We start from the raw sequence: 15,905 nt of genomic DNA on the forward strand, positions 1-15,905 counted from the left end.
CTTACCTAGTGCGCCTGCCGTCGTGCTGTGGGCCCGCGTGGGATTCCGATCCTGGACCTCCTCCAGCTGCCGGCGCGCAGTGCTTGCGTATCCCAGGGGCGCAGTTAGTTTGAAGCGTCCCCTGGGACCACGTGGGCCATGGAGAGCCAATCGTAGCAGGGAATCTCTATTCATAGATTTGACAGGAAGACCTGTCAAATCTATGACTAGCGATCGGCCCCAAAACCTAACTAAAGCGTCAAATAAATTTTTTAAAAACCATCACATTTTTAATATAACTATAAATTACATAAAAAGTATTTTAAACAATAATTTAAATTTTTGAAAAAATTAACCGTTTTTAACAGGGCTAAAAATAAACTTACCTTTCTTTAAAGTATTTAAAAATAATAAACTTGTGGAAAAAATGTTTTAATTTTACATAATTCACCACTTACCTTGTTAAAAGCAGGCCTTGCGACTGCTTTTTAAAAGCGTAGCTGCTGGAGACTTACCCTCCCAGAGAAATCTGTAAAAAAAAACGGAAGTTCCAAGCATAAGCACTGCCTCTCCGGCACACGCGTTCGACCTGTGAACCCCTTCCTTCAAGGAAACGGAAGTTCTTGTTTCCAGCGCATGCACGAAACCGGCACTTTCGTTGTCCTATGCGCGAGTACACAGCGCGTACTCACCCATGGGGACCCGAATTTCTGGCCCATTATCATGGTCATCAAAATAGACATACTGTTCCATACAAATAAAAACAGGCTTTCAAAACTTTATTTGGGTTATAATTTTGAACTTTATTGAACCCCCACAAAAAAGACACATCTAAAATAAAATAAAGAGCATCAGCTTATTTAGCCTGTAATTTGTCCTTACTTTGTCCCTTTGAGTCTTCTACTCATCATTGCGCCTCCTGATACTCTGGCTCGAACGTGTCCATTTCCTCCTCTGTGTCACTGTCTAGCTGTGTGGTGGACACTTCTGTATCTGGCTCAATAAGTTGTAGGTTCGCCCGGATAGCCACCAGTTTCTCCACTCTCTTGTTAGTCAGCCTGTTGCACACCTTTGTATGCGTATTCCCAAAAAGTGACCAGTTTCATTCAGAGGCCGCTGATGAAGGTGGGATTTGGAGTATCACCGATGCAATGGGTGACAGGGCCTCAGATGCACAAAGTCCCTTTCACCAGGTATCTGCACTGATATGCTTGCATGTTCCCATATCCCGTCCCCATTCCAAAGACCTTGCTTGGTAGAGAACTTTGCCAGACTTCCCAGTACTTTGCCCACATCCAGATTGAGGTGGTATGAGAGGGTAGAAATCACACTAAGTGCTGTTGATCTGTTCTCCAGAAAGTATTGGTCTCCCAACATGCTTTGGGTCCAGCATGTATGCTGCAGCATGAATCGGCTTGACACAAAATTCTTGACGCGTCTGTATGAATTGAACAATTGCCTTCTCCTCTGCTTTGAGCAGCAGGGATGTGGGTAGGGCAATGCTGATTTGTTCTTTTAAAATCAGCAAAAAGCCTGAGATAATCTGACGAGACAGCGTCATCTCTTTCAATCTGAGCAATTGCAGATGCTACTGGTGAGAGCAGTTTAAGGCTGCTAACCACTCTCTCCCAAAACACATCATCCAGCAGTATTTTCTTGATGGTGGTTTCCATATCCCCAGACTGGGATATTGCCATTTCTTGCAGCGACTCCTTACTCTCCAGAAGGCTGTTGTACATTATGACAACGCCACACCATCTAGTGTTGCTGGGCAGCTTCAGTGTGGTGTTCTTGTTCTTTGTCGTTTGCTTGGAGTTGGAGGTTGCTGCAACTACCCATTTTCCCCGGACATACTTAACAACTTGCTTGGCTCTCTTGTACAGGTGTTTCCATGGTTCTCAGCCCATGATGTCCCCGAGGAACAGGTTGAGCCCATGAGCTGCACACCCAATAGACGTAATATGAGGGTAGGCCTCCTCCACTTGAGCCCAAGCAGCCTTCATATTCGCAGTATTGTCAGTAACTACTGCAAAGACCTTTTGTGATCCAAGATCGTTGCTGACGAGCTGAAAGCAGTCATCAATGTATGTGCCTGTATGTCTGTTGTCCTTCGTGTCTGTGCTCTTGAAGAACACTGGGAGAGGAGTGGAGATGATGTAGTTTATGATGCCCTCCCCTCGCACATTTGACCACCCATCTGAGATAACGGCAACACAGTCTGCCATCTCTATCGTTTCTTTGAGCTTTCCTAGGACTCTGTTATACTCAGCCTCCAGCAAATAAGTAGACAAAGCATGTCTGGTGGGAGGATAGTATGCAGGGCGAATAACATTGAAAAATCTCTTCCAGTACAAATTGGTTGTGAGCATGAGGGGTGAGCCTGTCACATATATAGCTCGAGCAAGGCACTCATCTGCATTCTTCTGGTTATGGTTATCCATTGTATCAAAGAACCTTCCAAGTGGGCCAGGAGTTGCTGATGCTAAGGAGCCTGATGCTGAATGTGAACCATTATCTTCTTGAATGGAAGCAGAGGAACTCTGGGCTGACTGCTGTGAGCTTTGAGTGAAGTTGTTGCATTTGGATAAATGCTGCTGCGTCTTTGTGGCATTCTTTACATATGGCTTTGTACAGTGTTTGCACATGTACACAGTTTTTCCATCTTTAATGCCTGGGGTAAAATGCTTCCACACATCCAACGGTAAATGTGGCATTGTTCTATGCAGAGAAATAAAGGGCATTCGTCTCTGTGTCGAACTGCGGTCGATCAGCACGATTGCAATAGGGTGAGTAAATTTTTCCTGATGCTCCATGTGATGGAAGCATAATCTGTGCACGTATGACGCTAAATCACCAATAGAGGGAGCTAATCGCTCATCCAACCAATCAGGACACATTTGTTCACAGTCACACACAAAACTTGTAATTATTAAAACAAGCCAAGTAAGAAGATAAACATATATTGATTAAGAAATTCCTTAATAATTAAGATTCCATCTCTGTTAGTAATTTTAAGAGAAGACCTGTAGAAAAAAATAATACAAAAAACAATATTATGCTAGCATGTGCTTTTTTGGGCAAAATTCCCAAGCCAAACTTCCCGTGGAAATTTTCCGCAAACTTTCCACCCCTTCGCAACCCTACTGGAAATCTGAAATAAAAAAACAGAAAATGCTGGAGAAACTCAGCAGGTCAGGCAGCATTTGTGATGAGAGAAAGAGAGTTAACGTTTCAGGTCGATGATCTTTCGTCAGAACTGGAAAAAAAAGCAGGAAATGGAACAGACTTCTAAGCAAGTGTAGTGTCACTTTAATTCACCGCTCCACTCCCACTCAGACCTCACCGTCCTCGGCCTCTTGCATTGTTACACATAAGCTCAGCGTAAGCTCGTGGAACAGCACCTCATCTTTCGATTAGGCATTTACAGCCTTCTGGACTCAACATAGAGTTCAACAATTTCAGATCATAACCCCGGCCCCATCACATTTTTTATCCACGCTTTTGTTCAGTTCTTTTCTCCCACATGGCAGCTGTCTTCCATTCTGCCAGCGCAATTTACACTTCATCTAGAGCCATCCTTTGTTTCTGAACCTGTCCCATTACCATCTCCTTTTGCCTTGAATATCTCTCAATGTCTCTTAAATCGCTCCTGCCTTCCATCCTATCACAGTCCTTCCCTTTTGTTCTTTCATCCCCGCCCCCATTTCCCAGCCACTACATTTGCTTAAAAATCTGTTCCATTTCCTGCATTTTTCCAGTTCTGACGAAAGGTCATCGACCTGAAACGTTAACTCTGTTTCTCTCTTCACAGATGCTGCCTGACCTGCTGAGTTTCTACAACATTTTCTGTTTTTAATTATAACATCCTTGTTTTCTTCTGTTCATTTCTATTGATATATTTTTTAATTCTCCAATGAAATCAGAGGTTACAACTTTGAACACTTTACTGACGCCAACAGTGTTGGAAAGATGAATTAACAACAGCAGAACATTAACACCACTCTAAATTATGTTTCAATATGAACTGTGTACATTAATCCTGTTCCTTCCCTTATACTATCATGTCTATGATTATCTGACCATAAAATGTACTGCTGGCGAATGAGGCACCCCACTGGAAGTGCAAACTCTTAATTACCCTCATCAGTCCTAAAATTACACCATCGCGTATGAAGCCTTAACGCATTAGTCTGACGTTTTTCCTGTCATTTTAGTAGAAGTGTTAACCTGTTTAAAATAAATGAGCTAATGGCTAGACTAAAATGTGGAGGGATTTCAAATGAAGAAGTTAAGCTTTCATGCATTAGTGTGAGTTTGAGGCCAATTATGCTTTCCCAGGAAGAGGAGAAAAAACACAGCTGGCACGTCACCAGCTAGATAGATATAGTTCAACATCAGCAAAGACCTGCATATGCTTTGCCTGCCCTACATTTCAGCCAAGAGTTATTACATGGCACAAAGTTGCTGAAAAGGAGGAAAAAAACAAAACACAGGCACACATTAAAATCCAGTGGAACTTGCATTAATAAATGGTTCCCGACTGTCAAAATGGCCATTTTAGATTGGTAGTTGTTTAATTGAAGTTTGGATCCGATTAACCACGCAAACACACACTAGGATTCCCAACCCTCCCAGAATGCTGCCTCCAGCAGCCCAGGCTATCAGCAATTTAAATTTCCTGCCAGAGTGCGCAGACACCCACCCCCCACCGCACTTCGTGATGTCACCGGCTACTGTTGGAGAAGCCTCCCGACTATCAAAGCCATATTACAAATACTTTTTTGAAGAAGCGAAAAGTGGAAAGGCCTGACAAACTGGTATTGTGAAATGCAGCTGTTGTTTTGAGTATAATTTACACATATGCCAGTTAGGGTCGGCACAGCTGAGTAACAGCTGCTTTCTCACAGTAACGTTTCATTCTTTTCACCAAAGCTTTTGTTTCTAGTTGATTTAAGTGATGTTATGTCAATGCTTAATTACGACTCTATTTTCTCATTACACAATCTGTTGATTAAAAAAGTCTACATTGCTTGCCAAAAGTACCATTGTTCCCTCTTTAGAGAGCCTTCCACAGAGTTGCCACCACCCATTTTTTGGCCAAGCAGTCCATTTTGAGTAGATTGTCCATTTTAATATAAATTAAGCAGCAGAGAGCGAGTTTTCCTGTTTCTTGTCAAGTTTCCGATGGATTTGACTTTTGTTCAGTATCACAGGATTTACAGTAAAATATCAAAACTGGACCGATTCAAATTGTTCCAGCAGCTGCAAAACCATCACAGCATGAAATTCAGCATCAGCAGAAAGGAAGGGAGCAATACAAATATTTTTAAAATGTTAACAAGAAAATAAGAGTCCTTCCACTATACAGCTCCCACCAGCCCCATTCTCTGGCCAGTTTTGAACTTCGCAAAAGGTGGCAACTCCACCTTGCATGTTTGTAGATATAGAAGGGTGCAACAGTAAATGGGGATACAATGAGATTATCATATCAATGCAATAAATGTTTTTTTCTCCAATCTTTACCCTGCTCTGCAACGGCACTAATGGTGCATAATTCCACACTTGGATTAAAACAGGAATCGTGCACATCATGGGGTTTAAGGGTTGCAGAGAAATATATTAAATTCATCCAAACTGTTATTTTCATATTTTGTAGGACTGAAAAATACCACCCCCCCCCCCCCCAATTGTATTTTGAAATATCCCATATATGTGTTAATTATGTGAGTAAATACCTTTCACTGAAATGTAACGCTTATCTTTGGGGCGGGGGGTGAAGAGAAAGGAAAAAGAGAAAAAGAAATAACTTAAATCTAAAGTGACAGTTGGTACTGAACTTTGGAATGCTAGGATCAGCTTACAAGGTTGAGAAGAATGCCGATCACTACTCAAAAATAATAGGAGCAAAGTGTTACCAGCTACCACATACTTTAGATGAGTAACTCGCTTCCAGTTAGGAGAGTTGATGTGCTGTGTACCAGTAAATGTGGACTAGATGCAGGGGTAAACAAGAATACCCTCAGTAGAAATCACATCCATGACACTAGCTCTAGTATGAACAAGCCACTTATAAATACATAGACTACAGCAAGATTAAATTCTTTCAGATATAAAACAAAAACTTTTAATAAGGTTTCACATGGCAGACTGGTCATGAAGTTAAAAGCCCATGGGATCCAGGGCAAAGTGTCAAGTTGGATTCAAAACTGGCTCGGAGGCAGGAAGCAGAGGGTAATGGTTGATGGGTGTTTGTGACTGGAAGGCCAATTCCAGTGGGGTTCCGCAGGGCTCAGTACTAGGTCCCTTGCCTTTTGTGGTATATATCAATGATCTAGGCTTGAATATAGGGGGCATGATTAAGAAGTTTGCAGATGATACTAAAATCGGTTGTGTGGTTGATACTGAAGAAGGAAGCTGTAGACTGCAGGAAGATATCAATAAATTGGTCAGGTGGGCAGAACAGTGGCAAATGGAATTCAATCCGGAGAAGTGTGAGGTAATGCATTTGGAGAGGGCTAACAAGGAAAGGGAATGCACATTAAATGGTAGGACACCAAGTTGTGTAGAGGAACAAAGGGACCTTGGAGTGCATGTCCACAGATCCTTGAAGGTAGCAGGACAGGTAGATAAGGTGGTTAAGAAGGCATACAGAATGCTTGCCTTTATTAGCCATGGCATAGAATACAAGAGCAGGGGGGTTATGCTTCAACTGTATAAAACACTAGTTAGGCCTCAGCTAGAGTACTGCATGCAGTTCTGGTCACCACATTACAGGAAAGATGTGATTGCACTAGAGAGGGTACAGAGGAGATTTACAAGGATATTGCTGGGAATAGAGAATCTTATCTATGAGGAAAGACTGGATAGGCTGGGTTTGTTTTCCTTGGAACAGAGGAGGCTGAGGGGAGACCTTATTGAGGTGTATAAAATTATGAGGGGCTAGTGGATAGAAAGGACCTATTTCCCTTAGCAGAGGGGTCAAAAACCAGGGGGCACAGATTTAAAGTAATTGGTGGAAGGTTTAGAGGGGATTTGAGGGGGAATTTCTTCACCCAGAGGGTTGTGGGGCTTTGGAACTCACTGCCTGAAAGGGTGGTAGAGGCAGGAACCCATTTAAAAAGTACTTTGATGTGCACTTGCAATGCTCTAACCTGCAGGGCAGCTACAGACCAAGAGCCGAGAAGTGGGATTAGGCTGGATAGCTCTTTTTTGGCCGGCACAGACATAATGGGCCGAAATGGCCTCCTTCCGTGCTGTAACTTTCTATGATTCCATGAAAAACAAGGTCATTTAAAGTGCAAGTATATGGAGATACCCTAAATACTGTTATTTTTAGAACTCCAGATTCCAGAGGAAAGCAGCTAGTAGCAGTTGTATACTAAAGTTTCAGAGATAAGGTCCGAAAAATATTCAAATCTGTGAATTTGTATAAACACAGGAGGAAATTCAGTTTGACTATTAATATATTAGACAACTCACATGACTTAGCTTGGATCCTATTTCACACTCTTTTACTAGTGGCAGAATTGCAGTCAATTCTGATCTAATCATATCAGAAATTGTTTACCTGAAAGTGGCAGAAGTAAGATAGAGATAAGCTTAAATAAAAAAGCAATAACTGTTTCAGAGGAATCTACTGGAGTAGCAAACAATGAATGATCACAAGTAGGAGTTCAGGCTATGCACAGCTGAAACAAGCGGTCTTAGTGTGTATGTCAAACTATTTTTTTTGCTGGTAACAAGAAGTTAAATCCATCCCACAGACTCCTGCATAGCTTTGTCCTGTCAAGAGTACTTCCTGCATTTCTGAGTACTGTGTTGTACAATATTGCCTGGCATATAATCCATGTGACCTGGCAGTAAACTTCCGATCTCTTGAAATATTTGGGGCTATCCCACACCTAGAAACAGGATAAAGGTGGATCATATGGCAAAATTCTGAACAGTTGGCTTGGAAATTCCCTGTTTGACAAGTTTTGTCCTTCTGACTTTTAATCACATGCAACAATTTCCATTGCTCAAAAAAATACAAAGCATAAGGAAGGTTCTGATAAAGTGTCACGCCCAAGATATTAACCTCTCTCTCGCTCTCATCAGGTGTTGATCAATGTGATGTACATTTCAACAACATCAACTTGCATTTATATAGCACCTTTAACAAAGTAAAATGTCCCAAGGCACTTCACAGGAACTTTACCAAACAAAATTTGACACAGCCACGTAAGGAGTTGTTAGGACAGGTGACCAAAAGCTTAGTCAAAGAGGTAGGTTTTAAGTAGCATCTTAAAGTAGGAGAGAAAGGTAGAGAGGCAGAGAAGTTTAAGGAGGGAACGCCAGAGCTTTGGGCCCCCTAGGCAGCTGAAGGCATGGCCGCCAATGGTGGAGCGATGAAAATCAGGGATGCACAAGAGGCCAGAATTAGAGAAGTGCATAGATAAGGGTTGTAGGACTGGAGGAGGTTACAGAGATAGGGAGGGGAGAGGCCACAGAAGGATTTGAAAACAAGGATAAGAATTTTCAAATTGAGCCGTTGCCAGCAAGCACAGGGGTGATGGGTGAACAGGATTTAGTGTGAGTTAGGTTACGGGCAGCAGAGTTTTGGATGAATCCAAGTTTACAGTGGGTGCAAGGTGAGAGACCAGCCGGGAGAGCATGGGATAGCCGAGTCTAGAGCAAACAAATCCATGGAGGAGGGGTTCAGCAGCAGCTCAGAAAACAGGTCCAATGTTTGCTCATCTGCTGTTGTGAGGATGATTTAGGGTGTGTATGTTTCCAATGTTTTCTATTTTTATTTCAAGTTTCTGGCATTGGTGGTATTCTTTCTACCAAAGCACGAAAAGCCATGAAATTCAAAATATAGTGTAATATGGCAGTAAGGTTCCAAATTAGGACTGGTCAATCCTGGACAGCAAGATCAATATGAAACAAATCACTGGTTTGTAAGGTAAAGGGGAAACAGGAAATCACAAACAAACCCCTGAAGATTGTTGCACCAAATAACAGAAACTGAAGAATTATACAGACATGCACTCATAGATCTTTACAGCACAGGCGGCCATTCAGCCCATCGCATTTGTGCTGGCTCTCTGAAAAAGCTACCCACTTAGTCCCACGCCCCAATTTTCTTTTTCTAATAATATTTATTCACTTCTCTTTTAAATGCTATTATGGATTCTACTTCCACCACTATTTCTGGTGGGGCATTCTATGTCAAAAATAAAATTCTACTAGTCTCTTCCTTCATTCTTTTGGCAATCATCTTAAATTTATGACCTCTAGTGAGCGACACGGGCCAGTGGAAATAGTTTCCCAATTTACCTTATCAAAACCCCTCATCATTTTGAACACATATATCAGATATCTTAACCTTCTTTGTTCAGTTGGAAAGAACCCCAGTTTTTCTAGTATCTCCTCATAACTAAAACTTTTTGTTCTTGATATAATTTTAATGAATCTCTTCTTCACCCTCTCCATGGCCTTGACATCCTTTCTAAAGGAAGTCACCCAAAACTGGACACAATTTTCTAACTGTGACCTCACCAATGATGTATATAACTTTAACATTACCTCTTGTTTTTGTACCAGATGCTCCATTTATAAAACCTAGAATCCCATTTTTTTTAATAAACTTGTCCTCCCACTTTTAAAGATTTGTATATATTTAGTGCTTGTTGGAGTGTTTATAGAAATCCTACACAAAAAACACACTCTATATGGGCCACAGTGCAATGAGGTAATGTGGGCACTACAATTTACTCACTTGTCTAATGAACCAGTCACAGCATCCCAAATTTGACTCTGGGTTTTATATCACTGTGTACTGTTCATTTGTATATAGTCCGGTGGTATTAATTTAGACTTGGTTATTTGTTTATGCAAGCTTGCCAATAAGCATAAAGATTGACTTCAGCAATCTTCATTGCTAGCTAGAAAAATTACAAATACTTCGGGATGGGCAATAAATGCTGGCCTTGCCAGCGACGCCCACATCCCATAAACGAATCCACATCCCATAAACGAATAAAAAAATATAAAATAAAGAGAGGACTTCAAACCAAACCTCTCCTTCAAAATCGCTGAAGCAATTCCACAACGCTAGCATTAAGGTGCTGTAATCTATCCAACCTCAATATCCTGCCTTTGTTATATATATATGGAGCGGCTCCTTCGAGTAACCTTGCACTTAGAGTCAATCTGATATCAATCTGGAGGGATCCAAGCCAAGAAAATATTTTTGAGTTCTGTGGTGCATTTAGTTTTGGCATTATAGTCTACTCCTCAAATATACATGTGTTATATCAGAATAAAATGTTGCAATTTCTGTGCGGTTATATTAAAATTGCTTAATCATATTAAAAGACAATTAATGTTCTTTGGCAAAAAAAGACAATTAATAAAGTAGCCTGTATATAAAGAAGGGAATACTAAAAAAAACCTCCACCTTCTTCATTAGGAAGACTTGAATTTGCATAGCTCCGAGTCAGATCTGAGAAACTTCTCAAAAGGACTTCATGTACAATTAAATACTTTTGAAATGCAGTGTCAGTTATTATGTAGGCAATAACATTTTGCACACAGAACAATCCCATAAATAGTAATTATACATATGACAAGTTAATCTTTTTGGTAACATTTGTTAATAGAGGAATATTGGCTAAAACACCAGACAACTCCCTTGCTTTTCTTTGAATAGGGCTACAATGCTTTGTCTGAAGTTGGTACATTGGGAGTGTCCAGCACACTGCCCACGGGGCAAATCCAACCCATCAGCTCCTTTCATCTGGACTGCACCTCTTCTCATATTAAGTACACAAAGCCGATTTCAACTACAATTAGTTTCATTGGGAAACTAGTTGAAATTAGCTTTGTGCATTTAAAATGAGAAACATGTGTCAGATAAATGATAACACTGGGAGCTTGCTCAGGATGGTCCATAGTTTATTACCCTTTTCACATCCTTTTTATATTGGGCGTATACTGGAATTTGTAACTGTCTATTCTAAAGGGTGTGTTGATTTCAGTGCCACTGGCTCAACTGATCTTTGTGATTGAATGTTGCAACGGTCTACTACCTCCTACAGACAGTGCAGTGTTGCAAATGTACTGGGGTGGGTTCGATCCTTCTTCCTCTATCAGCAATGAAAATGATGGATTAATCTTGGCTTGTGCGGGTACCTCTGCCGGAAATTCAGAAGCCTTTCTTCCATTGTTTGGACCCGCAGATGTTGTGCAGATAAAGTATGGAGGTGACATGCTACCCTTATTGCTCTATTTGCACTACTACTATCATTACAACACAACAAACTTGCATTTATGTAGCACTCTTAATGTGGGAAAACATCCCAAAGCACTTCAGAGGTGTAATCAGAAAAAAATGGTCACTGAACCAGGAGGATATACTAGGAGGGAGTGACCAAAAGCTTGGTCAAAGACCTGGGTATTAAGAGGGGAGTTAAAGGAGAAGAGGTAGGTGCAGAAGTCTAAGTGGTTAGGGAGAGAATTCCAGAGATTAGGCCCTAGGTAGCACAATCACCAACGGTGAGGCAAATGGGAGGTTTAGATGCACAAGGCGGCAGAGTCAGAGAAAGGGAATGTTATGGGGTGCGGGTTGTTGGAATGGAGGTGGTTACAGAGATAGGGAGGGGCGAGACTAGGAAAAGATTTAAACACACGGATGAGAATTGTAAATTTAGGGCGTTGGGGGACGAGGAGCCAACTTATCTTAGTGATGACAGGAACAATGGGCGAGTGGTACTTAATGCATGTAGCAGAGCTTTGGATGAGTTTAAGATTATGGAGGGTGGAGGCTGGAAGGCTGGCCAGGAGACCAGTGGAATAGTCAAGTCTAGAAGTGACAAAGCATGCATCAGGGTATCAGTGGCAGATGGGTTGAAGTAACAACAGAGGTGGGTGATGTTAGAGGTGGAAATAGGCGGTCTTTGTAATAGAGAATATGGAGTCACATGCTCAGCTCAGGTTGCGAACAGTCTGTTTTAGCCCGAGAAAGTGACGGAGGAGAGAGACAGAGTCATTAGCAAGGGTACAGAGTTTGTAGCAATTACCAAAGATGATGGCATCAGTCTTACCAACTGGAGGAGATTGCACCTCATCCAAGATTACATGTTGGACAAGCAGTCTGACAGTTCAGACAAAGTGGAGGGGTCAAGCGAGGTAATGCTCGGTGTCCTCAGTGCACATGTCTGCAAAAGGTGTCACCAAGGGGCAGCATGTAGATGGGGAAAAGGGGCCACGGATAGATCCTTGGGGGACTCCAGAAGTAATGATGTGAGGGCTGGAAAAAAAGCTATTGTTCACACAGTAGCATAGTGGTTATGTTACTGGACCAGTAATCCAGAGGCCGGGACTAATAATCCGGAGACGCAATTTCAAATCCCACCACAGCAGTTGGGAATTTAATTCAGTTAATTAAATAAATCTGGAATAAAAAGCTAGTATCAGTAATGGTGACCATGAAACTACCAGATTGTAGTAAAAACCCATCTGGTTCACTAATGGAAACTAACAAAACTTGCCGTCTTTACCCATTCTGGCCAATATGTGACTCCAGACCCACAGCAATGTGGTTGACTCTTAACTGCCCTCTGAAATGGCCCAGCAAGCCACTCAGTTGTATCAAAGCCACTATAAAAACTATAAGAATAAAAAAAACGGACCACCCAGCATCGACCTATGCACTGGATTCGGACAAGACAAAGGCACACCCAACCCAGGCAACCCTGCAAAGTCCTCCTCACTAACATCTAGGGACTTGTGGAAAAAATTGGGAGAGCTGTCCCACAGACTATTCAAGCAACATCCTGACATAGTTGTTAAGTCTGTGGGTTGTATTATAAATAATCACAGACTCCACTGTTAACAGAATAAAACACGTCTTTACTATTCAGCGGCTCGGGCGATTCTGCCCTAGTTAACGTATCACAACCCTTATATACTGGTGTGGTCACTATCGGTATTACAGTATACATGAGCCAATAGATAGTGCCACCCTAAAGTAGTGTTCTTAAAGGCGAACGGTTACATTCTATAGTTCCCTTAAAGGTAAACGGTTACATACACAACACTCCTCCCTTCCTAGCTTATTACTTACAGAATCCCGTTAAACATACAATCTTCAACTTTATATAAACAGTTTGCAGATATACTCTCGATGGAGTCAACGTCATATAACAATTTACAGATATACTCTCAATGGAGTCAACGTCATATAACAGTTTACAAACATACTCTCAGTGGAATCAGTTTACAGGTTCAGTCTCTGTGGGAACAGTTCATAAATTCAGTCTCTGGTATTAAATTCGTTCCAGACAGCATCCTCCATAGCTTTTTTTTTTTTTTAACAGAATACTTTCGTCCTGTTGAACCAGCAGTGCGGACTTATACAACCCACTGGCTGTCTTGATAATGTCCCTGGATTTTTTTTACAAATTTAGCACCTTTCGTAGTGTTCGGACTGAGGTAGTAGAAGTAATAATATTTTAAACAGTTATTATTTTCTGCTTCTTCTTTTTCTTTTCTGCCTTTTTGAAACTCTCCGAGCTCTTTTCCCGGCTGCCATCTGTAGCGCCACCAACTCTCTATGTTCCTTAGACCTTAAGTGCTTCCTCAGGATTTCAGCACTTTGGGAGTTCCCATCACAATTTGGGCAGACCACATCCTCATAACATTCGGTGTCACTCAACAGGTCAAAACCCTTCAAGCAATCATATTCATCCTGCTCTTCCTCGGATGTCTGCCCTTCCTTCCCTCCTGGCCTCATTTGTGCGTTCAATCCTTTCCCTTCCTTCAGGGATTTCGTTATCAGGCTATTTAATCCTTCTACTGAAGTAGCTGTTTCCCCATTCTCCTGTTCCCCTGGACGTAATTCAGCGTACTCCTCCATTTCATCCATCATTTTCTCCAATGCTTTCATCTTCTCTTCCTCTTGTACTTTGGCTTCCAGTGCTTGGAGAAGTTGCGCCTCGATGCTCTCTAGCTCATGTTCAGGGCCCATTCCCAGTTGAAACTGTTCTTCAAGTCGGTCAACCTCGGTAATTGCCGCCTTATATTTGTCTTGGGCTTCCTTCCATATTTTTATGAGTTCTGCCATGTCTTTCACCTCTACATCCTCATCTATGTATGGAACTTCTACCGATGAGTCTGTCTTGGCCCTGAGCTCCTCAAGAATTTCCTGCAGCCTTTGGACTTCTTGCTCATGTTCAACCTTTAGTTGCTCATATACTTCCAACGAAACTAGCTTTTCGGAGGTTGCTGAGTTAACCCCCTCCAGAATTGTAGTCTGGGCCTGTTCATACTGTTTTTTCAACTTCTCGCACTCTGCTTGTAAGGAGTCGTAGAGAAGAACTGGAATAAAATCCTGGCTTCCTGAAGATTCCTCTTCATTTGTTTCTTTCGCAATTTCCTGTTGGAGTTCAGCCAAGGCTGCTATGCTATCTGCCTCTCGAAGTCTCACTGCCATCAACTCTTCTTTATTCTTGCAGTCCATCTCAGCCATTTCCCGTTTACTTTCATTTAACTGAGTGAGTAGTCCCTTATTTTGGGCTGAGAGATATTGCACCTTCTCATGTAGACCCTTGCACTCCTTCTCTGCTTGACATAGCTGATTACCACTGATTTGGTTCTGCGTTTCAAGTTCCAACATCCTTTGCTTAGCTTCTTTCAGTTTCGCCCCTATAAGCTCCTCTTGCAACATGGCCACATTATTCTCATCAGGTAAAGAAGCGTTTCTCTTTTCCATGTCCAAGATTTGTTTCTGCATCTCCTTAAGAGCACCCTGTGATTCAACTTCTCTTAACTTTGCCTGCACTAGCTCCGTCTCTAATTGCAGAACAAAATCCTCAGTGCAGCGTGATTTGCCCTTCTGCTGTATCTCTAGATCATGCAAATATTCTAACCCCTGAACATCATCAGGGAGATGTGATCGGTAATTGGTCACGATGGCTCTATGGTCGCTCTCTGCTTGAGCCAGTAGGTTCTGTTGTCTTTCCAGACTCTCCCATTCGGTGTCATAGAACTTTTTCATTGTTTTCATCTCTTGTACGAGGCGGTAACTTAATTGTTCTAATTGTTGTTGTACTTTGAAATAGCGTTGAGTTCGAGCCCGGTGTTCCTCCGTAATGCATATGTCTGTAGCTTGAACAGACTCAGAATTCTCTGTCTTTATGCACGCCATCAATTTTCCAACCTTAGTCCGTGAGTTAATGTTAACCTTGTTTTTCATACATAAGCTGGACTTATCGTCTTCCGGCTCAGAGTCTGAGCTGCTTGTCTGCACCGAGTCCTCACTCGTCATTGCTTGTCGGTAGTGCCATTCCATGTCTATTTTCTTGATCCACTCCCGTCCTAGAAGTGGTGGTCCTCCCTCAGGTAGTACGTACAAATTCATTCTTGGGTGTACTTTACCCCTATCTCTCACCTTGACTCTTATCTTCCCCATGGGGTATACGCGATGCCCCGTGTATGTCTGTAATACGAACTTGGTATTTCTTAAGGGTATGTGAGAGAATAGTCGGTGGTAGTCCTTTTGGTTGATGACTGATACAGCTGATCCCGTGTCCAGCTCCATTCGTACTTGGACTCCAGCTATTTTTAGTGTGACCCAGATCGTCTGTAGATCAGTTACTTTACCCACATTGTGGATTCTCAGACTATCCAACTCCTGGCTGTTTGGGTCTGAGTCTGAATTTTGTTCGTCTGAACTCTTTTCAGCCACCTGATGCACCTTGTTGTACTTTTCTTGTGGTGGTGGCTTCCTTTGTTTGTTGGTCTTCTTTCTGGACCTGCATACCTTCGCGATGTGACCCAGTTTGCCACATTTCCTGCACTCTTGATTCTTAAACCAGCACTGATTCTGGTCGTGCGTTGTCTTTCCACAACGGTAGCATTTGGAAATGCTTGCAGTCATTTGG

At 42.0% G+C, this 15,905-nt stretch overlaps 1 protein-coding gene across 9 annotated transcripts in view; it reads right to left on the reverse strand.

Annotated features, from left to right (window-relative positions):
- LOC147117531 (WAS/WASL-interacting protein family member 3-like) overlaps positions 1–15,905 on the reverse strand; it is a 145,769-nt gene that overhangs the window by 85,061 nt on the left and 44,803 nt on the right. For 2 of the 9 annotated variants that reach the window (XM_085988596.1, XM_085988595.1), the window contains one exon: positions 438–508. The exons of the other annotated variants lie outside the window; for them this stretch is intronic. The gene's annotated coding sequence lies outside the window, so the exon portion shown is untranslated. The remainder of the gene's footprint in view (positions 1–437; positions 509–15,905) is intronic. 9 annotated transcript variants of the gene reach the window in all.

Source organism: Somniosus microcephalus, chromosome 5 (assembly GCF_052327205.1).
Source record: "Somniosus microcephalus isolate GS21.2 chromosome 5, FLI_Smic_1.0, whole genome shotgun sequence".
Taxonomy (NCBI): domain Eukaryota; kingdom Metazoa; phylum Chordata; class Chondrichthyes; order Squaliformes; family Somniosidae; genus Somniosus; species Somniosus microcephalus.